This window comes from Amblyomma maculatum, chromosome 8 (assembly GCF_055883805.1).
Source record: "Amblyomma maculatum isolate TAMU_Amacu chromosome 8, ASM5588380v1, whole genome shotgun sequence".
NCBI lineage: Eukaryota > Metazoa > Arthropoda > Arachnida > Ixodida > Ixodidae > Amblyomma > Amblyomma maculatum.
The window spans coordinates 74,616,586-74,641,068 of record NC_139351.1 but is presented as its reverse complement, the minus strand read 5'-3'; the positions used below and the strand labels follow the sequence as shown (position 1 = coordinate 74,641,068).

General features: G+C 49.1%; 1 non-coding gene across 1 annotated transcript; it reads right to left on the bottom strand.

Moving 5' to 3' along the window:
- Positions 1 to 822: 822 nt before the first annotated feature.
- On the bottom strand, positions 823 to 895 carry TRNAS-CGA (transfer RNA serine (anticodon CGA)). The gene has a single exon. It is a non-coding gene; the product is annotated as a tRNA-Ser (tRNA).
- Positions 896 to 24,483: the final 23,588 nt, after the last annotated feature.

Here is a 24,483-nt window from a genome sequence, read left to right as displayed (position 1 = left end):
TCCTTTGTTACCGCCAGCGTCACGTAGAACGTGATCAAGAGCGAGGGCGAAAGCTGTGCTAGAACCCTCTTACGCTACCTATGGCCTCAAGACTGCCAGAACCGAGACCCCCGTAAGCTACAAGCAGATCAATTAAGGGGAAATAAGGGTGCTCGTTATAATACATGAATGAAAGAAGCCAACAGTCGGCGAGGCCAAGGAAAGCGTTGGGAATGGCACTTTTATGTCTTTTTTTTAATGTTTGCTTAGATAATCACAGAAATTAGTAATGGAATCTGTTTAGGGGAAAGATAATTAAACACAAAGTAGAAGAAAAAACAACGTGCCGATGGTGGGATCCGAACCCACGACCTCCGAATATCGCGTCCGGTGCTCTTCCAACTGAGCTACATCGGCCGCTGTCCCCCCTGCTACTTGCTTGGGTATTTATGTTGTCTGTATACGAACCCTGAGAGCGTTCACCAGCGCCACCCTCAGCCATAGCGGCGGACGTAGAACGTCCTTTGTTACCGCCAGCGTCACGTAGAACGTGATCAAGAGCGAGGGCGGAAGCTGTGCTAGAACCCTCTTACGCTACCTATGGCCTCAAGACTGCCAGAACCGAGACCCCCGTAAGCTACAAGCAGATCAATTAAGGGGAAATGAGGGTGCTCGTTATAATACATGAATGAAAGAAGCCAACAGTCGGCGAGGCCAAGGAAAGCGTTGGGAATGGCACTTTTATGTCTTTTTTTTAAATGTTTGCTTAGATAATCACAGAAATTATAATGGAATCTGTTTAGGGGAAAGATAATTAAACACAAAGTAGAAGAAAAAACAACGTGCCGATGGTGGGATTCGAACCCACGACCTCCGAATATCGCGTCCGGTGCTCTTCCAACTGAGCTACATCGGCCGCTGTCCCCCCTGCTACTTGCTTGCGTATTTATGTTGTCTGTATACGAACCTTGACAGTGTTCACCAGCGCCACCCTCAGCCATAGCGGCGGACGTAGAACGTCCTTTGTTACCGCCAGCGTCACGTAGAACGTGATCAAGAGCGAGGGCGAAAGCTGTGCTAGAACCCTCTTACGCTACCTATGGCCTCAATACTGCCAGAACCGAGACCCCCGTAAGCTACAAGCAGATCAATTAAGGGGAAATGAGGGTGCTCGTTATAATACATGAATGAAAGAAGCCAACAGTCGGCGAGGCCAAGGAAAGCGTTGGGAATGGCACTTTTATGTCTTTTTTTTTTCAATGTTTGCTTAGATAATCACAGAAATTAGTAATGGAATCTGTTTAGGGGAAAGATAATTGAACACAAAGTAGAAGAAAAAACAATTTGCCGATGGTGGGATCCGAACCCACGACCTCCAAATATCGCGTCCGGTGCTCTTCCAACTGAGCTACATCGGCCGCTGTCCCCCCTGCTACTTGCTTGTTTATTTATGTTGTCTGTATGCGAACCTTGAGAGTGTTCACCAGCGCCACCCTCAGCCATAGCGGCGGACGTAGAACGTCCTTTGTTACCGCCAGCGTCACGTAGAACGTGATCAAGAGCGAGGGCGAAAGCTGTGCTAGAAGCCTCTTACGCTACCTATGGCCTAGAGACTGCCAGAACCGAGACCCCCGTAAGCTACCAGCAGATCAATTAAGGGGAAATGATGGTGCTCGTTATAATACATGAATGAAAGAAGCCAACAGTCGGCGAGGCCAAGGGAAGCGTTGGAAATGGCACTTTTATGTCTTTTTTTTAATGTTTGCTTAGATAATCACAGAAATTAGTAATGGAATCTGTTAAGGGGAAAGATAATTAAACACAAAGTAGAAGAAAAACAACGTGACGATGGTGGGATCCGAACCCACGACCTCCGAATATCGCGTCCGGTGCTCTTCCAACTGAGCTACATCGGCCGCTGTCCCCCCTGCTACTTGCTTGGGTATTTATGTTGTCTGTATGCGAACCTTGAGAGTGTTCACCAGCGCCACCCTCAGCCATAGCGGCGGACGTAGAACGTCCTTTGTTACCGCCAGCGTCACGTAGAACGTGATCAAGAGCGAGGGCGAAAGCTGTGCTAGAACCCTCTTACGCTACCTATGGCCACAAGACTGCCAGAACCGAGACCCCCGTAAGCTACAAGCAGATCAATTGAGGGGAAATGAGGGTGCTCGTTATAATACATGAATGAAAGAAGCCAACAGTCGGCGAGGCCAAGGAAAGCGTTGGGAATGGCACTTTTATGTCTTTTTTGTAATGTTTGCTTAGATAATCACAGAAATTAGTAATGGAATCTGTTTAGGGGAAAGATAATTAAACACAAAGTAGAAGAAAAAACAACGTGCCGATGGTGGGATCCGAACCCACGACCTCCGAATATCGCGTCCGGTGCTCTTCCAACTGAGCTACATCGGCCGCTGTCCCCCCTGCTACTTGCTTGGGTATTTATGTTGTCTGTATACGAACCTTGAGAGTGTTCACCAGCGCCACCCTCAGCCATAGCGGCGGACGTAGAACGTCCTTTGTTACCGCCAGCGTCACGTAGAACGTGATCAAGAGCGAGGGCGAAAGCTGTGCTAGAACCCTCTTACGCTACCTATGGCCTCAAGACTGCCAGAAACGAGACCCCCGTAAGCTACAAGCAGATCAATTAAGGGGAAATGAGGGTGCTCGTTATATTACATGAATGAAAGAAGCCAACAGTCGGCGAGGCCAAGGAAGGCGTTGGGAATGGCACTTTTATGTCTTTTTTTTAATGTTTGCTTAGATAATCTCAGAAATTAGTAATGGAATCTGTTTAGGGGAAAGATAATTAAACACAAAGTAGAAGAAAAAACAACGTGCCGATGGTGGGATCCGTACCCACGACCTCCGAATATCGCGTCCGGTGCTCTTCCAACTGAGCTACATCGGCCGCTGTCCCCCCTGCTACTTGCTTGGGTATTTATGTTGTCTGTATACGAACCTTGAGAGTGTTCACCAGCGCCACCCTCAGCCATAGCGGCGGACGTAGAACGTCCTTTGTTACCGCCAGCGTCACGTAGAACGTGATCAAGAGCGAGGGCGAAAGCTGTGCTAGAACCCTCTTACGCTACCTATGGCCTCAAGACTGCCAGAACCGAGACCCCCGTAAGCTACAAGCAGATCAATTAAGGGGAAATGAGGGTGCTCGTTATATTACATGAATGAAAGAAGCCAACAGTCGGCGAGGCCAAGGAAAGCGTTGGGAATGGCACTTTTATGTCTTTTTTTTATGTTTGCTTAGATAATCTCAGAAATTAGTAATGGAATCTGTTTAGGGGAAAGATAATTAAACACAAAGTAGAAGAAAAAACAACGTGCCGATGGTGGGATCCGAACCCACGACCTCCGAATATCGCGTCCGGTGCTCTTCCAACTGAGCTACATCGTCCGCTGTCCCCCCTGCTACTTGCTTGGGTATTTATGTTGTCTGTATACGAACCTTGAGAGTGTTCACCAGCGCCACCCTCAGCCATAGCGGCGGACGTAGAACGTCCTTTGTTACCGCCAGCGTCACGTAGAACGTGATCAAGAGCGAGGGCGAAAGCTGTGCTAGAACCCTCTTACGCTACCTATGGCCACAAGACTGCCAGAACCGAGACCCCCGTAAGCTACAAGCAGATCAATTGAGGGGAAATGAGGGTGCTCGTTATAATACATGAATGAAAGAAGCCAACAGTCGGCGAGGCCAAGGAAAGCGTTGGGAATGGCACTTTTATGTCTTTTTTGTAATGTTTGCTTAGATAATCACAGAAATTAGTAATGGAATCTGTTTAGGGGAAAGATAATTAAACACAAAGTAGAAGAAAAAACAACGTGCCGATGGTGGGATCCGAACCCACGACCTCCGAATATCGCGTCCGGTGCTCTTCCAACTGAGCTACATCGGCCGCTGTCCCCCCTGCTACTTGCTTGGGTATTTATGTTGTCTGTATACGAACCTTGAGAGTGTTCACCAGCGCCACCCTCAGCCATAGCGGCGGACGTAGAACGTCCTTTGTTACCGCCAGCGTCACGTAGAACGTGATCAAGAGCGAGGGCGAAAGCTGTGCTAGAACCCTCTTACGCTACCTATGGCCTCAAGACTGCCAGAACCGAGACCCCCGTAAGCTACAAGCAGATCAATTAAGGGAAATGAGGGTGCTCGTTATATTACATGAATGAAAGAAGCCAACAGTCGGCGAGGCCAAGGAAAGCGTTGGGAAGGGCACATTTATGTCTTTTTTTTTAATGTTTGCTTAGATAATCACAGAAATTAGTAATGGAATCTGTTTAGGGGAAAGATAATTAAACACAAAGTAGAAGAAAAAACAACGTGCCGATGGTGGGATCCGAACCCACGACCTCCGAATATCGCGTCCGGTGCTCTTCCAACTGAGCTACATCGGCCGCTGTCCCCCCTGCTACTTGCTTGGGTATTTATGTTGTCTGTATACGAACCTTGAGAGTGTTCACCAGCGCCACCCTCAGCCATAGCGGCGGACGTAGAACGTCCTTTGTTACCGCCAGCGTCACGTAGAACGTGATCAAGAGCGAGGGCGAAAGCTGTGCTAGAACCCTCTTACGCTACCTATGGCCTCAAGACTGCCAGAAACGAGACCCCCGTAAGCTACAAGCAGATCAATTAAGGGGAAATGAGGGTGCTCGTTATATTACATGAATGAAAGAAGCCAACAGTCGGCGAGGCCAAGGAAGGCGTTGGGAATGGCACTTTTATGTCTTTTTTTTAATGTTTGCTTAGATAATCTCAGAAATTAGTAATGGAATCTGTTTAGGGGAAAGATAATTAAACACAAAGTAGAAGAAAAAACAACGTGCCGATGGTGGGATCCGTACCCACGACCTCCGAATATCGCGTCCGGTGCTCTTCCAACTGAGCTACATCGGCCGCTGTCCCCCCTGCTACTTGCTTGGGTATTTATGTTGTCTGTATACGAACCTTGAGAGTGTCCACCAGCGCCACCCTCAGCCATAGCGGCGGACGTAGAACGTCCTTTGTTACCGCCAGCGTCACGTAGAACGTGATCAAGAGCGAGGGCGAAAGCTGTGCTAGAACCCTCTTACGCTACCTGTGTGCTCAAGACTGCCAGAACCGAGACCCCCGTAAGCTACAAGCAGATCAATTATGGGGAAATGAGGGTGCTCGTTATAATACATGAATGAAAGAAGCCAACAGTCGGCGAGGCCAAGTAAAGCGTTGGGAATGGCACTTTTATGTCTTTTTTTTAATGTTTGCTTAGATAATCACAGAAATTAGTAATGGAAGAGAGCACGTTGTTGGGCTAGTCGGTCATACATACTTAAAAAAGGGAATTGCGCTAAAAAAAGAGACACGGACGAGGAGAGGAATTGCGCCCGTCCATGTCCTCTCCTCGTCCGTGTCTCTTTTTTTAGCGCAATTCCCTTTTTTAAGGATTAGTAATGGAATCTGTTTAGGGGAAAGATAATTAAACACAAAGTAGAAGAAAAAACATCGTGCCGATGGTGGGATCCGAACCCACGACCTCCGAATATCGCGTCCGGTGCTCTTCCAACTGAGCTACATCGGCCGCTGTCCCACCTGCTACTTGCTTGGGTATTTATGTTGTCTGTATACGAACCTTGAGAGTGTTCACCAGCGCCACCCTCAGCCATAGCGGCGGACGTAGAACGTCCTTTGTTCCCGCCAGCGTCACGTAGAACGTGATCAAGAGCGAGGGGTAAAGCAGTGCTAGAACCCTCTTACGCAACCTATGGCCTCAAGACTGCCAGAACCGAGACCCCCGTAAGCTACAAGCAGATCAATTAAGTGGAAATGAGGGTGCTCGTTATAATACATGAATGAAAGAAGCCAACAGTCGGCGAGGCCAAGGAAAGCGTTGGGAATGGCACTTTTATGTCTTTTTTTTAATGTTTGCTTAGATAATCACAGAAATTAGTAATGGAATCTGTTTAGGGGACAGATAATTCAACACCAAGTAGAAGAAAAAACAACGTGCCGATGGTGGAATCCTAACCCACGACCTCCGAATATCGCGTCCGGTGCTCTTCCAACTGAGCTACATCGGCCGCTGTCCCCCCTGCTACTTGCTTGGGTATTTATGTTGTCTGTATACGAACCTTGAGAGTGTTCACCAGCGCCACCCTCAGCCACAGCGGCGGACGTAGAACGTCGTTTGTTACCGCCAGCGTCACGTAGAACGTGATCAAGAGCGAGGGCGAAAGCTGTGCTAGAACCCTCTTACGCTACCTATGGCCTCAAGACTGCCAGAACCGAGACCCCCGTAAGCTACAAGCAGATCAATTAAGGGGAAATGAGGGTGCTCGTTATAATACATGAATGAAAGAAGCCAACAGTCGGCGAGGCCAAGGAAAGCGTTGGGAATGGCACTTTTATGTCTTTTTTTAATGTTTGCTTAGATAATCACAGAAATTAGTAATGGAATCTGTTTAGGGGAAAGATAATTAAACACAAAGTAGAAGAAAAAACAACGTGCCGATGGTGGGATCAAAACCCACGACCTCCCAATATCGCGTCCGGTGCTCTTCCAACTGAGCTACATCGGCCGCTGTCCCCCCTGCTACTTGCTTGGGTATTTATGTTGTCTGTATACGAACCTTGAGATTGTTCACCAGCGCCACCCTCAGCCATAGCGGCGGACGTAGAACGTCCTTTGTTACCGCCAGCGTCACGTAGAACGTGATCAAGAGCGAGGGCGAAAACTGTGCTAGAACCCTCTTACGCTACCTATGGCCTCAAGACTGCCAGAACCGAGACCCCCGCAAGCTACAAGCAGATCAATTAAGGGGAAATGAGGGTGCTCGTTATAATACATGAATGAAAGAAGCCAACCGTCGGCGAGGCCAAGGAAAGCGTTTGGAATGGCACTTTTATGTAATTTTTTTTAATGTTTGCTTAGATAATCACAGAAATTAGTAATGGAATATGTTTAGGGGAAAGATAATTAAACAGTCTTGAGGCCATAGGTAGCGTAAGAGGGTTCTAGCACAGCTTTCGCCCTCGCTCTTCATCACGTTCTACATGACGCTGGCGGTAACAAAGGACGTTCTACGTCCGCCGCTATGGCTGAGGGTGGCGCTGGTGAACACCCTCAAGGTTCATATATAGACAACATAAATACCCAAGCAAGTAGCAGGGGGGACAGCGGCCGATGTAGTTCAGTTGGAAGAGCACCGGACGCGATATTCGGAGGTCGTGGGTTCGGATCCCACCATCGGCACGTTGTTTTTTCTTCTACTTTGTCTTTAATTATCTTTCCCCTAAACAGATTCCATTACTAATTTCTGTGATTATCTAAGCAAACACTAAAAAAAAGACATAAAAGTGCCATTCCCAACGCTTTCCTTGGCCTCGCCGACTGTTGGCTTCTTTCATTCATGTATTATAACGAGCACCCTCATTTCCCCTTAATTGATCTGCTTGTAGCTTACAGGGGTCACGGTTCTGGCAGTCTTGAAGCCATAGGTAGCGTAAGAGGGTTCTAGCACAGCTTTCGCCCTCGCTCTTGATCACGTTCTACGTGACGCTGGCGGTAGCAAAGGACGTTCTACGTCCGCCGCTATGGCTGAGGGTGGCGCTGGTGAACACTGTCAAGGTTCGTATACAGACAACATAAATACCCAAGCAAGTAGCAGGGGGGACCGCGGCCGATGTAGCTCAGTTGGAAGAGCACCGGACGCGATAATCGGAGGTCGTGGGTTCGGATCCCACCATCGGCACGTTGTTTTTTCTTCTACTTTGTGTTTAATTATCTTTCCCCTAAACAGATTCCATCACTAATTTCTGTGATTATCTAAGCAAACATTAAAAAAAGACATAAAAGTGCCATTCCCAACGCTTTCCTTGGCCTCGCCGACTGTTGGCTTCTTTCATTCATGTATTATAATGAGCACCCTCATTTCCCCTTAATTGATTTGCTTGTAGCTTACGGGGGTCTCGGTTCTGGCAGTCTTGAGGCCATAGGTAGCGTAAGAGGGTTCTAGCACAGCTTTCGCCCTCGCTCTTGATCACGTTCTACGTGACGCTGGCGGTAACAAAGGACGTTCTACGTCCGCCGCTATGGTTGAGGGTGGCGCTGGTGAACACTCTAAAGGTTCGTATACAGACAACATAAATACCCAAGCAAGTAGCAGGGGGGACAGCGGCCGATGTAGCTCAGTTGGAAGAGCACCGGACGCGATATTGGGAGGTCGTGGGTTCGGATCCCACCATCGGCACGTTATTTTTTCTTCTACTTTTTGTTTATTATCTTTCCCCTAAAAAGATTTCATTACTAATTTCTGTGATAATCTAAGCAAACAATAAAAAAAAATAAAAAAAAGACATAAAAGTGCCACTCCCAACGCTTTCCTTGGCCTCGCCGACTGTTGGCTTCTTTCATTCATGTATTATAACGAGCACCCTCATTTCCCCTTAATTGATCTGCTTGTAGCTTACGGGGGTCTCGGTTCTGGCAGTCTTGAGGCCATAGGTAGCGTAAGAGGGTTCTAGCACAGCTTTCGCCCTCGCTCTTGTTCACGTTCTGCGTGACGCTGGCGGTAACAAAGGACGTTCTACGTCCGCCGCTATGGCTGAGGGTGGCGCTGGTGAACAATCTCAAGGTTCGTATACAGACAACATAAATACCCAAGCAAGTAGCAGGGGGGACAGCGGCCGATGTAGCTCAGTTGGAAGAGCACCGGACGCGATATTCGGAGTTCGTGGGTTCGGATCCCGCCATCGGCACGTTGTTTTTTCTTCTACTTTGTGTTTAATTATCTTTCCCCTAAACAGATTCCATTACTAATTTCTGTGATTATCTAAGCAAATATTAAAAAAAAAGTCATAAAAGTGCCATTCCCAACGCTTTCCTTGGCCTCGCCGACTGTTCGCTTCTTTCATTCATGTATTTTAACGAGCACCCTCATTTCCCCTTAATTGATCTGCTTGTAGCTTACGGGGGTCTCGGTTCTGGCAGTCTTGAGGCCATAGGTAGCGTAAGAGGGTTCTAGCACAGCTTTCGCGCTCGCTCTTGGTCACGTTCTACGTGACGCTGGCGGTAACAAAGGACGTTCTACGTCCGCCGCTATGGCTGAGGGTGGCGCTGGTGAACACTCTCAAGGTTCGTATACAGACAACATGTAGCAGGGGGGGACAGCGGCCGATGTAGCACAGTTGGAAGAGCACCGGACGCGATATTCGGAGGTCGTGGGTTCGGATCCCACCATCGCCACGTTGTTTTTTCTTCTACTTTGTGTTTAATTATCTTTCCCCTAAACAGATTCAATTACTAATTTCTGTTATTATCTAAGCAAACATTAAAGAAAAAAGACATAAAAGTGCCATTCCCAACGCTTTCCTTGGCCTCGCCGACTGTTGGCTTCTTTCATTCATGTATTATAACGAGCACCCTCATTTCCCCTTAATTGATCTGCTTGTAGCTTACGGGGGTCTCGGTTCTGGCAGTCTTGAAGCCATAGGTAGCGTAAGAGGGTTCTAGCACAGCTTTCGCCCTCGCTCTTGATCACGTTCTACGTGACGCTGGCGGTAACAAAGGACGTTCTACGTCCGCCGCTATGGCTGAGGGTGGCGCTGGTGAACAATCTCAAGGTTCGTATACAGACAACATAAATACCCAAGCAAGTAGCAGGGGGGACAGCGGCCGATGTAGCTCAGTTGGAAGAGCACCGGACGCGATATTGGGAGGTCGTGGGTTTTGATCCCACCATCGGCACGTTGTTTTTTCTTCTACTTTTTGTTAAATTATCTTTCCCCTAAACAGATTCCATTACTAATTTCTGTGATTATCTAAGCAAACAATAAAAAAAATAAAAAAAAGACATAAAAGTGCCATTCCCAACGCTTTCCTTGGCCTCGCCGACTGTTGGCTTCTTTCATTCATGTATTATAACGAGCACCCTCATTTCCCCTTAATTGATCTGCTTGTAGCTTACGGGGTCTCGGTTCTGGCAGTCTTGAGGCCATAGGTAGCGTAAGAGGGTTCTAGCACAGCTTTCGCCCCCGCTCTTGATCATGTTCTACGTGACGCTGGCGGTAACAAAGGACGTTCTACGTCCGCCGCTATGGCTGAGGGTGGCGCTGGTGAACACTCTCAAGGTTAGTATACAGACAACATAAATACCCTAGCAAGTAGCAGGGGGGACAGCGGCCGATGTAGCTCAGTTGGAAGAGCACCGGACGCGATATTGGGAGGTCGTGGGTTCGGATCCCACCATCGGAACGTTATTTTTTCTTCTACTTTTTGTTTATTATCTTTCCCCTAAAAAGATTTCATTACTAATTTCTGTGATAATCTAAGCAAACAATAAAAAAAATAAAAAAAGACATAAAAGTGCCACTCCCAACGCTTTCCTTGGCCTCGCCGACTGTTGGCTTCTTTCATTCATTTATTATAACGAGCACCCTCATTTCCCCTTAATTGATCTGCTTGTAGCTTACGGGGGTCTCGGTTCTGGCAGTCTTGAGGCCATAGGTAGCGTAAGAGGGTTCTAGCACAGCTTTCGCCCTCGCTCTTGATCACGTTCTGCGTGACGCTGGCGGTAACAAAGGACGTTCTACGTCCGCCGCTATGGCTGAGGGTGGCGCTGGTGAACAATCTCAAGGTTCGTATACAGACAACATAAATACCCAAGCAAGTAGCAGGGGGGACAGCGGCCGATGTAGCTCAGTTGGAAGAGCACCGGACGCGATATTCGGAGCTCGTGGGTTCGGATCCCACCATCGGCACGTTGTTTTTTCTTCTACTTTGTGTTTAATTATCTTTCCCCTAAACAGATTCCATTACTAATTTCTGTGATTATCTAAGCAAACATTAAAAAAAAAGTCATAAAAGTGCCATTCCCAACGCTTTCCTTGGCCTCGCCGACTGTTCGCTTCTTTCATTCATGTATTATAACGAGCACCCTCATTTACCCTTAATTGATCTGCTTGTAGCTTACGGGGGTCTCGGTTCTGGCAGTCTTGAGGCCATAGGTAGCGTAAGAGGGTTCTAGCACAGCTTTCGCGCTCGCTCTTGATCACGTTCTACTTGACGCTGGCGGTAACAAAGGACGTTCTACGTCCGCCGCTATGGCTGAGGGTGGCGCTGGTGAACACTCTCAAGGTTCGTATACAGACAACATGTAGCAGGGGGGACAGCGGCCGATGTAGCACAGTTGGAAGAGCACCGGACGCGATATTCGGAGGTCGTGGGTTCGGATCCCACCATCGGCACGTTGTTTTTTCTTCTACTTTGTGTTTAATTATCTTTCCCCTAAACAGATTCCATTACTAATTTCTGTGATTATCTAAGCAAACATTGAAAAAAATAAAAAAAGACATAAAAGTGCCATTCCCAACGCTTTCCTTGGCCTCGCCGACTGTTGGCTTCTTTCATTCATGTATTATAACGAGCACCCTCATTTCCCCTTAATTGATCTGCTTGTAGCTTACGGGGGTCTCGGTTCTGGCAGTCTTGAGGCCATAGGTAGCGTAAGAGGGTTCTAGCACAGCTTTCGCCCCCGCTCTTGATCACGTTCTACGTGACGCTGGCGGTAACAAAGGACGTTCTACGTCCGCCGCTATGGCTGAGGGTGGCGCTGGTGAACACTCTCAAGGTTCGTATACAGACAACATAAATACCCTAGCAAGTAGCAGGGGGGACAGCGGCCGATGTAGCTCAGTTGGAAGAGCACCGGACGCGATATTCGGAGGTCGTGGGTTCGGATCCCACCATCGGCACGTTGTTTTTTCTTCTACTTTGTGTTTAATTATCTTTCCCCTAAACAGATTCCATTACTAATTTCTGTGATTATCTAAGCAAACATTGAAAAAAAGACATAAAAGTGCCATTCCCTACGCTTTCCTTGGCCTCGCCGACTGTTGGCTTCTTTCATTCATGTATTATAACGAGCACCCTCATTTCCCCTTAACTGATCTGCTTGTAGCTTACGGGGGTCTCGGTTCTGGCAGTCTTGAAGCCATAGGTAGCGTAAGAGGGTTCTAGCACAGCTTTCGCCCTCGCTCTTGATCACGTTCTACGTGACGCTGGCGGTAGCAAAGGACGTTCTACGTCCGCCGCTATGGCTGAGGGTGGCACTGGTGAACACTCTCAAGGTTCGTATACAGACAACATAAATACCCAAGCAAGTAGCAGGGGGGACAGCGGCCGATGTAGCTCAGTTGGAAGAGCACCGGACGCGTTATTCGGAGGTCGTGGGTTCGGATCCCACCATCGGCACGTTGTTTTTTCTTCTACTTTGGTTTAATTATCTTTCCCCTAAACAGATTCCATTACTAATTTCTGTGATTATCTAAGCAAACATTAAAAAAAAAGACATAAAAGTGCCATTCCCAACGCTTTCCTTGGCCTCGCCGACTGTTGGCTTCTTTCATTCATGTATTATAACGAGCACCCTCATTTCTCCTTAATTGATCTGTATATATATATATATATATATATATATATATATATATATATATATATATATATATATATATATATATATATATACATATTGTAGTAACCCCGTTCGCCATCAGCTCGCGCGCCAACCCGAAGAGGTAGACGAAGTGGAGCCGGAGCCTTGTTGCCACTGCACTGTTGGCAAGCTGATGGTTCGAATGCTACCCCAGTCGCTTTGGTTTGCGGACGCTGCATACGGTCTTGGTGCTCCAAGAAACACCTTATACTTGGTGGAGTTGTCTCGGTCGTCGCCCCAGTCCTCCTCGAAAATTTCACCCTGGAACTTCGGAACCGCATGCTACCGCCTTCGGCCACAACCATGCAGGACGCTCCTAGTGAACCATCGGCGCCCATCCCTGCCACTCCTACCACCATCTTCTGTCCCGGGGCACAACGCCCTCGTGACCCACCTTTCTTCAATGGCACCGACGACCACGACGTTGACGACTGGCTGGCCTCTTTCGAGCGCGTAAGCACTTACAACCGCTGGGACAATTCCATAAAACTGAGCTACGTCCTCTTCTACCTCACGGACGTGGCAAATCTGTGGTTTCAAAACCACGAAGCCGATCTTTCGACATGGTCTGTCTTAAAGAAGAGCTTCGCGGATGTCTTCGGCCGTCCTGCGGTACGCAAACTCCGCGCCGAACAACGCCTCAATGCATGGCTTCAACTTCCAGAAGAAACGTTTACCAGCTACATTGAGGACGTGGCTGACCTCTGCAAGCGGGTCAATCCGTCCATGCCCGATCCTGAACGAGTGACACATGTTCTAAACGGTCTCACTGATGATGCTTACTATATGATGTCGGCCAGGGACCCTACTTCCGCATCCGACACTATAACCCTGTGCCAGAGATTTGACGAGCTACGAAAGCAACGCGCTTCTACGCGGCGGGCTGCCGCACCTGCCAGCTTTGCTGGCTTGGCACTGGCTACGTCGTCGGCGGAACAGTCTCAATTTATGCAGAATATCCAAGACTTCATCCGCGAAGAAGTTGCACGCCAGCTGTCCCTCCTCCATCCAGTTCAGCCGACCGTCTGCACTTCGCAATTAGCGCCGGCCAACGCGCCATCCATATCGCCGGCTATCCGCAAAGTTATTGAGGAGAAAGTCGCCGAAGCGCTGCCTTCTAGTGTTCCCATCGCTCCTGTGCAAGCCCCACTCACTTACGCTCAAGTAACCGCTGGAACGCGCGGTCCGCTTCCAACGTCGTCTTACCAGAACGACCCTACATTTTATGCTCCACCTCGTTTCATGGCCCCTCAGTCTCCGATCGCTCGACCGCGACGCCGCATTACGAACCCATGGCGAACCGCCGACAATCGCCCAATTTGCTATGCTTGCGGGCTCCCGGGTCACGTCGCTCGCCTTTGCCGTCAGCGCCCGCTTCATCCTGAGAACACAGTCCGTCAGTACCACTACGATCCCGAGCCGCCCTTGAGCAACGTCTCTTCTGGATCGTCTCCACATCGGGCTCAGTACTCGACACGCCGTTCGCCTTCACCTCGCCGACGTTCCATTTCGCCGATGCTCTGGCGACAGGGCCCTACGCAAGGGGAAAACTAAATACCGCAGTTCCGGAGGCAAGAACTGCGCGTTTGACGAACTCGTTAAGTCCTCCGCCTTCTCCCGCCAACGTCATTGAAGTGTCCGTAGCAGGTTTTCCCGTTCTCGCGCTGGAAGATACAGGTGCTGCCGTTTCCGTAATTAGTGATGCCCTTCACCGCAAAATTCACAAGGTCACGACGCCGCTTTCTGCCTTTTCGCTTCGTACGGCCAGTTCAGACCGCATCACCCCTGTGGCAGCGTGCACGGTACGAGTTTGCATAAAGACATTACGTATCTCGTCGAGATGGTGGTGCTTTGCGCCTGCTCCCACGACATCATCCTCGGCTACGACTTTCTGTCGACTCACAGCGCTGTGATTGATTGTGCCCGTGCTGAAGTTGAGCTTTCCTCTTGTGTAATGTTTCCCTGTGTGACCCGCCTGTGCGCCCTGCTAAACTCCTTGCAGCTGCAGACACCGACATTCTTCCCTTTTCTTCTGTTCTCCTTCCCCTTATTTCGACATCTGCCCTCCCTAGTCCTGTTCTCTTTACGACCAAACTCGCATCCGCCCACCATAACCGCCTCCTTCTTCCTTTCGCCTTTCTAATGATTTCTGATGGCAGCTGTGTCATCTATGCTTCCAAACCTTTTCCCTGCCCGACGGTTGTTCTTCGCAGGGAGTGCCTCGGCTACACTGAAAGCTGGACCCTGATCGCACTCACATATTCCCCGAACCTGAAGTTTTTCCTCACGTCGCTGCCCTGTCGTCTTGTGCTGCTACAAGTGATGAGCTTCCTGTCGATGCCGTTCATCAAGCTATCGCGACCGCCCTTCCGTCCGCCCAACGGGACCAAATAGTCGCCCTCCTTCAGCGCTTCAGTGCATCCTTTGACGTGTCCCAGCCTTCCTTGGGCCGCGCCTTGACCGTTTCTCATGCAATCGAGACTGGTTCTCATGCTCCCCTGCGGCAGCGACCATATCGAGTGTCGCCCACTGAGCGCCTCGTCATTCGTGACAATGTCGTCGATATGCTTCAACGGAGCATCATACGAACGTCTCATAGCCATTGGGCCTCCCCGGTAGTGTTGGTGACGAAGAAAGATGGCACGATCCGCTTCTGTGTGGACTACCGGCGTCTGAATAAGATAACCCGCAAAAATGTTTACTTACTACCACGAATTGACGACGTGCTAGATTGTTTGCAAGGAGCGGAGTTCTTTTCGTCGCTAGATTTGCGCTGTGGCTATTGGCAAGTACCGTTGGCTTCCGCTGACCGCCCGAAAACAGCCTTCATCACTCCCGATGGCTTGTATGAATTCAATGTGATGCCATTCGGACTGTGAAACGCTCCGCCACCTTCGAGAGAATGATGGATAACATTCTCAGTGGGCTCAAATGGGAAACGTGTCTTTGTTATCTAGATGACATTGTAGTTTTCTCGAAAGATTTCCCTTCCCACTTTCTGCGCCTTCAGCGTGTCCTTACGTGCCTTACTGAAGCCGGCCTACATCTTAACTTGAAGAAATGTCACTCTGCCGCTACCAAGCTCACAATACTTGGTGATGTCATATCCAAGGATGACGTTCTACCGGATACTACCAAACTTCGTGTCGTCGCGGACTTCCCCAAGCCCACAACCTTGAAAGAACTTCGCAGTTTTGCCGGTCTATGTTCGTATTTCCGCCGCTTTATCCGCAACTTCGACAGTATCATCGCCCCTTAAACGCAACTTCTCGCCGGAGGCCCGAACCTCTTCTCTTTGTCACCAGCCTGTGATGCTGCGTTCAGTACACTACGCCGTCTACTGGTCTCTCCCCCTATACTCCGCCATTTTGACAATGCCTGCTCGACCGAAATACACACTGATGCAAGCGGCGTAGGTCTGGGCGCTGTTCGTGCTCAACGGAAACCTGGATATTCCGAGTATGTCGTCGCGTACGCTAGTCGTACCCTCACGAAAGCGGAATCGAACTATTCTGTGACCGAAAAGGAGTGTCTGGCCATCATATGGGCCATTACCAAGTTTCGTCCTTATATTTACGGTCGCCCATTCTACGTTGTTACCGACCACCACGCGCTCTGTTGGCTATCCACCCTCAAAGACCCCTCCGGCCGCCTCGCCCGCTGGGCGTTACGTCTTCAGGAGTACAATATCTACGTCATATATCGACCTGGACGCAAGCACACCGACGCCGATGGCCTTTCCCGTTCACCGCTTTCTAACGACTCTACGGCTGGCTTCGTTTGTGCCTACGATATGTCGCCGCTCAACATTACCAACACGAAATCTGAGCAGCAGAAAATCCATGGATATCCTCCCTCTTAACATTCCTGTCTACGCCCGCAGAGCTGTCTCCGTCACGTGCACTTCGTCGTCAGGTCCACCACTTCGCCACTCGTGATAGACCTTTATACCGCCGCAATTACCATCCTACAGGGCGAAAGTGGCTTCTCGTGATTCCGCGACATCACCGTGCTGCAACCTGCGCCTCATTCCACGCCGATCCCCAATGCGGCCATGCAGGTATCATGAAAACCTATTCTTGACTGCGTATGAGATATTACTGGCGCGATAAGTACCGCTTCATTCGTCAATACATCCGATCCTGTACCGCCTGCCAACGTCGCAAGAATCCACCCCCTCAGCCAGCCGCTCCGTTGCAGCCATTGCCTTGCCCCAGCCGCCCTTTTGACCGTGTCGGTATCGATCTGTATGGCCCGCTTTCGACCACTTCGGCTAACAACCGCTGGGTCATCGTAGCCGTTGACCACCTAACCCGTTACGTGGAAACATCGGACTTGCAGTCTGCCACCGCACGGGATGTTGTTTCGTTCATTCTGCATCGCCTCGTCCTTCGTCGCGGCGCACCGAAAGAATTGATCAGTGACCGCGGACGTGCGTTTTTTTCCGACACTGTCGAAGCCCTCCTCAAACAGTGCCAGATCATTCACCGGAGCACCACAGCGTATCACCCCCAAACGAACGGCATGACTGAGCGATTTAATCGCACTCTTAGTGACGTGCTGGCCATGTACTTTGATAGCGCTCACTCTAATTGGGACCAAGTGCTGCCTTTCGTAACGTACGCTTACAATACGACTACGCAGACTACGACTGGGTTCTCCCCCTTCTTTCTTTTATATGGTCGTGAACCCACGTCCACAATGGATATTATCCTGCCCTACCACCCCGACGCTTCAGAGACCACTCTTCTGTCTTAAGCGCACACATTTGCCGAATAATGCCGACAATTGGAGCGCTCCTTCACAAAGGAGAACCAGGCTCAACAAAAGCATAACCGGGACGCTACAAATCCAGCGTCTTCATATCCCTCAGGTGCCCTCGTTTGGCTCTGGGTGCCTTCCTCAGCACCCGGCCTCTCATCCAAACTCCTATCGCGCTATCATGCACCTTACCGCATTCTTGAACAATCTTCTCCCGTCAATTACGTAGTAGAGCCCTTGAACCCATCTCCAGATCATCGCCGCGGCGGCCGAGAAACTGTACATGTCGACCGCCTCAAGCCGTATTATGATCCCCCTACCCTTTCCTCACCACGAGTCGCCAGGATGGCTCCTTTTCCGCCGGGGGGTATTGTAGTAATCCCGATCGCCATCAGCTCGCGCGCCAACCCGAAGAGGTAGACGAAGTGGAGCTGGAGCCTTGTTGGCACTGCACTGTTGGCAAGCTGTTGGTTCGAACGCTACCCTCGTCGCTTTGGTTTGCGGACGTTGCATACGGTCTTGGTGCTTCAATAAACACCTTACAAGATATATATATATATATATATATATATATATATATATATATATATATATATATATATCTTTTCTATATATATATATATCTTCTATATATATATATATATTCTATATATATATCTATATATATAATCTTTTTCGTGCTACTGCCATCTCGTTTGCTGACTCCTTAGCGGATGTTTCTGAATGTTTTACGTTTGGGGCTGTTAGCACTGTGCAGCCCCCACTTGACCGTCTTAATATTAGCCCGGATCTCTCGGATACACAGAATCGTGAGCTACGTGCCCTCCTACTAGAGTTCAGCTCTTGCTTTGCGTCCTCATCGAAAGTACGGCAAACGCCTCTCGTGAAGCACCGCATCATTACTCCTGACGACGCCCGCCCTATCCGCCAGCAGCCGTACCGTATCTCAACGACGGAACGTGAAGCGATTCAGACACAAGTTCAGGAGATGCTTTGTGATGGTGTCATACAACCATCCAACAGCCCGTGGTCATCCCCTGTCGTGCTGGTAAAGAAAAAAGATGGGACCCTTCGCTTCTGTGTCGATTATCGAAAGCTGAATGCCATCACTAAAAAAGACGTCTACCCGCTGCCCCGTATCGACGATTCGCTCGACAAGCTTCGTCGCGCCCAGTACTTCTCCTCCATTGACTTGAAGAGTGGGTACTGGCAGATTGAGGTTGATGAGCGGGACCGCGAAAAAACAGCTTTTGTCACCCCAGATGGACTGTACGAGTTCAAAGTGCTGCCTTTTGGCCTATGTTCAGCGCCGGCAACTTTTCAGCGCATGATGGACATCGTCCTCGCTGGCCTCAAATGGCAAATCTGCTTAGTCTATCTCGATGACGTTGTCCTATTCTCTGAAACCTTTGAAGAACACCTCGAACGCCTGCGCGCAGTATTAGATGCCCTCCGGTCAGCTGACTTGACGCTCAAGCCCGAGAAGTGCCACTTTGGCTACAAAGAGTTGAAGTTTCTTGGTCACCTTGTGAGTGCCGCAGGCGTTAGGCCAGACCCCGACAAGACTGCTGCTGTCGCCAAATTTCCCGTTCCTGCAAACAAGAAAAGTTTGAAACGCTTCCTGGGTCTCTGCACGTACTACCGCCGCTTCATCGCCGATTTTTCCAAAGTTGCCGCCCCCCTGACTCGCCTCACGCGCGATGATACACAGTTCGTGTGGGGCGCCGAGCAACAAGAGGCTTTTGCGGAGCTGCGCAGCCGACTGCAAACAAGTCCTGTTCTTGCGCACTTTCATGAAGACGCTGACACCGAAGTCCACACCGACGCCAGCAATATCGGCCTTGGCGCTGTACTCGTTCAACACCAAGCTGGCGTCGAAAAGGTAATAGCGTATGCCAGCCGCACGCTCTCCCGCGCCGAGACAAACTACTCCACTACAGAAAAGGAATGCCTTGCGGTTGTGTGGGCAACCATGAAATTTAGGCCTTACCTCTACGGCCGCCAGTTTAAAGTTGTCACCGATCATCATTCCTTGTGCTGGCTGGCTAACCTCCGCGACCCATCGGGGCGCCTAGCACGATGGAGTCTTCGCCTCCAAGAATTTGAGTACACCATTGTGTATAAATCTGGCCAGAAGCACGAAGATGCTGACGCGCTGCCGCGCGCACCCGTCGGTTTAGTCGATGAGAGCACGGACGATGAGAGCGGTTTTCTTGGACTGGTGAGCGCTTCAGACATAATGACCCGACAGCGAGCTGACCCGGACCTTCGACCTGTCATTGACCACCTGCAGGGTCGCGCTGCTGATATCCCTCGGCAATTTGCTCGAAACCTGTCTGCTTTCTGTGTCCGGAATGGCGTTCTATACAAACAGAACTCCAGCACTGTTGACCGAGCGTTCCTCCTCGTAGTGCCAGCCGACCTCCGTGCCGATATCCTTTTTGCCTGCCATGATGAGCCCACCTCCGGCCACTTGGGCTTTACACGCACACTCGCCCGAGTTCGTCAAGCCTATTATTGGCCTAAACTCGCTGACGCCGTTCATCGCTACGTCAGAGGCTGTCGTGAGTGGCAACGTCGAAAGGCGCCACCTCTCAAGCCAGCGGGTTTGCTCCAACCTATTGCGCCTCCCCGAACACCGTTTGACCAAATCGGCATCGACCTTCTGGGCCCATTTCCGCTGACATCGGTCGGTAACAAATGGATTATAGTTGCGACCGACTATCTCACACGGTATGCGGAAACCAAGGCGGTGAAGCGTGGCACGTCATCTGAGATCGCCCAGTTTTTTATGCAGCAGATCGTGTTGCGCCATGGCGCACCGTCCCAAGTAATCACCGATCGAGGCACGGCGTTTACGGCACAACTTATGCACGACGTATTTGAGCTGAGTCACACGAGCCATCGGAAAACCACTGCTTATCACCCACAGACGAATGGCCTCACGGAGAGACTCAATAAAACGATCGCCGACATGATTGCAATGTACATAGACTCCCAGCACAAGACCTGGGACGAGATTCTCCCGTACGTCACGTATGCCTACAACACTGCCATCCAAGAGACTACGCGTTTTACGCCATTTCGCCTGCTCTATGGACGCGACGTTCAGACGATGTTAGATGCCATGCTTCCGTGCTGCACGGATAATCCTCTCATCCCAGACGCTGAGCAGTTTGCTCAGCGCGCCGAGGAAGCACGTCAACTTGCCCGCATCCACATTCAGCAACAGCGGGGAAAGGATACGCGTCGCTACAACCTCCGTCATCGACACGTCACATACCAACCAGGAGAGCAAGTTTGGGTGTGGACACCGGTGCGCCGGCCCGGCTTCTCTGAAAAACTGATGTCGCGATACTTTGGACCTTACAAGGTTCTGCGCCGTGTCACAGAAGTGACATACGAAGTCCTTCCAGCGGGTACTGTGCAGACCTCGCGTCAACAACCACGCTCCGAGGTGGTGCACGTTGTCCGCATGAAACCGTATTTCACGCAGTAATGTGCGGTGTACTATGCACTCGTTTAGTTGTGTAGGGCACCGCCTGTTTTATATTCGTTTTCTGTACTGACTTGCATCGCCCATCGCTCGCGCCCAGTCTGTGCTTTCGCTTTTTTTAGGAGGGGGAGTAATGCCACCTGGTGTCCCAGATGTTTTTAGGTGACACATGGAAGAAAAGGACGCCGAAGTGGTCTCGCGTGCTGTGCGCGGAACTTTGCCTGCTGGTTGAGCTTCGTCCCGTCTTCTTAGTCCCATCTAGCCCTCTTGTCCGTGACAATATATATATATATATATGTGTGTGTGTGTGTGTGTGTGTGTGTGTGTGTGTGTGTGTGTGTGTGTGTGTGTGTGTGTGTGTGTGTGTGTGTGTGTGTGTGTGTGTGTGTGTGTGTGTGTGTGTGTGTGTGTGTGTGTGTGTGCGTGCGTGCGTGCGTGCGTGCGTGCGTGCGTGAGTGCGTGTGAAAGGAAAGATATGCAGCGCGAGCCACTCATTTTTTCTAACACAAACATAGAAGTCGTTAAACCGTTCTGTCCAATGTGAAGTCAAATTATATGGACAAATATGGTGGTCCTGCTATTGTAGGTTTGAGAAGATTTGAAAGGATGCCCTATGACGTTCTGGTGCAATTCAGTTACCTAAGGCAGGTTTTCAAAGGGAATTGTAACACAAAATTGTGTTATCAATGTGTGAGGCCTCTCGGAATGTATATAATTGATGTGCTGCCTTCCTGCTTCGAATATTTTATACATTATCTATTTATACCGTTTGTCCACATAAAAGAAGTATGAACATTACAGGCGCCTAGTAGCTCCTTATGAAAGAAAATGACATGGGGTTATTCTGCACGTGTCTAGTATGCAAATATACCAAGGCTGCAGCCACAGATTGCAAACGTGTTGGCTCTGCCGCTATAAAGTGTATCTCACTAGTGACGAAAGCTTTTTTTTTTAGAAATGGGCAGTTCTGGTTTCTTGATTCCTTTGTCTCTAATTGTAGCTTCACAATAAGGATCTGTTGCATTACATTTACTCGTTGTGAATATACGCAGACGCTTCAGTTTTGATTTCAGAGCATCGGCAATGTATCAGGCACGTATAGGACGGTGCGTCTGTGACATGCGCGGTGCGAGCTGCCTGTTTTCACTTGCGGGCTATAGAAGCAGCACGCTTCAATAAATGCTTGTTCTTCTTGTTCTGAACATTATGCTGATGCTACCTTCTTTCCGACACGAATACATATATTCAGAATAGCTAAGACGATGTAGCTACACCGACTGCGTACGAAGCATGGAATGTTTGGTCGCAGTGGAACCGCTGCGTCTGGCAGGAAACGTGTCGGCATCATGGAAGCGTTTCATGCAGAAATTTGGGATTTTCCTGCAAGCATCGGCAGTAAAGTACCAAACGAGAAGTAAGACTTCGAAAGCTGCTCTCCTGCTGAGCATCGCTGGTGACGAAGAACTCGATGCATTGAACAATTTCAAGCTCGAGTCGGGCGAGAGCAAGGATGACTGCAACACCTTTATACGAAAGTTCGACGCCTACTCTACAGAGGTCAGCAACGAAGTGCATGAGCAGTACCTTTTTTGCACGAGGAACAAACTGGTAGGAGAGCCATTCGAAAAATTTCTTTCGTCTTTCGTACCAGATCGTCTTTCGTACCAACAGCCCTAGAAAACGGAAAATGATATTTTGAGAGAGAGGATGGACGTTGGAAAAAGCAGAGAAGATGTCCAAATTGCAGAATCAGTAGCATGATAAAAAGAGGTGTGGCGTAAAAAAGACAGCTTTGTGGATTTTGTTTCAAGGCGCAGACTTGCAGCACGCACAGAAAAAAAAGGGCTCAAGTACGGCGGGGAACAATTGCAGTGTAGAAGGTGTAATTGCAAGCACAAACCGAAGCAATGCCCAGCATTTGGTAAAATGTGCTACGTGTTTGGAATGTTTAAGAACTTTGCTATATGCTGTAGGAAGTAAAAGAAGTGAGCGATGTAGACTTCTGGAGAGCGACTCTGACGTACTAGATGTAGAAATTAAAAGTGGCACAAATCCGTGGACTATAAATGCTGAAGTCGACGTTCAGGAAATTGCCTTCCAAATAGACACAGGAGCGCAAGCAAGCCTCTTACCGTTTTCAGTCTATCGAACCTGCCATAAGCTGGAGCACTAACTCCGACGAGCACAGTGCTACGGGGCATATAACGGTGGCGTCAATAAGTGCTTTGGGACTATATCAAAAACGGTACGCGTTAGAAATTCCCAAACTGTAGTGAAACTTTTCATTGCGAAAAATGTCGCCAGCCTGTACTAGGAATGGACACCAGTGAAACTTTGGAACTGGTTCAGCGTACCGTGAACGTAATAAACATGTCTCCTACACATGGTCCTCTCAAGAATTTTAGGCATATCTTCAAAGGACTTGGCTGCTTGAAGCATCCATATAACACAGTCCTGGAACCTGAAGCAGTACCGTTCATGCAGCCAGCCCGCCGTGTTCCTTTGGTGCTGGAGGAGCCCCTCAAAAAGGAACTGGAAATAATAGTACGAGCTGAAAGCATTGTGAAAGAGAATGAGCCTACTGACTGGGTAAGTCCACTGGTTGTCGTCCAAAAAGCGACGGCGTTTTGGCGTTTTGCGAGTTTGTTTGCATCCCAGGCAGATCAATCGGCATGTTAAAAGGCAGAATTTTCCCCTGCCTAGACGCGAACACTTGGAAGCTAAGTTGGCAGGCGCGAGTATTTAGCTGCTAAGATGGTAACTCGGGGTACCACCAGATGCCACTATACGAGGGAACGCCAAATATGTGTAGTTTCTCCTCACCTTTTGGGAGGTACCGATTTTCGCGGTTGCCGTCTGGAATATCTTCTGCATCGGAAGTGTTTCATCCAACAATGACGGAAGTTCCAGATAGGCTACCAGGCGTGGTAGTAAATATTGATGACATTTTGGTTTGGAGCTCAACGAGACAAGAGCACCACGACCGATTAGTAGCTGTCCTGAAAGCTGCCGAAAAAGCGGGCGTGAATCTCAATGCACCGAAGTGTAAATTGAATGTGACCAAAATAAAGTTCCTCGGTGACATGATAACTGGAAATGGCATATCTCCCAACGCGCAGCTCGTTAAAACAATGATCGACATGCCAGAACCAACAAGCAAAGCGAATGTTCAACGTGCGCTCGGTGTCCTCAACTATTTTGGGAAGTTCTTGCCACGGCTGTCGGAAAGAGCGACGTTATTAGGGGTTTTATCAAATGTCGCTCCATTTTTCAGTGGACTGAAAACCATGCTAGAGAGGGGAAGAGCGTAACACAAGTTTTGACTACTGCTTCCGTGCTCACAATCTTTGACGCTGGAAGGGACAAAAACATATTTCGCAGTGAAATGTATCTGTATGCTATAATCCTTAAACCAGCCTAACAATCCGGGAAATAAATACCGGTGCTCCCGTTGGTAAAGTATAATATGTAGATACCATTTATGCGTCAATAGTGCGCAGGTTTACAAACCAGTTCGCATTCCTATTTTTTTCATTTGGGCATTAAACATATAAACAAATAAACATATTTAGCACTTGGCAGGATTTCGAAAGGAATCCGGGGCGGGAACAATGAAAAGGACAAAATAATCAAGGCTGTTTTCTGTGTCATACTGAAAACAGTTCTTATGCGATGGACCTATGTAGAATTCACAAATATGAGCATGTGAAACTGGGGTTCTGTAATAATCTAATGGCTTCACAATATTGCAATCTTGGTTTGGAGGT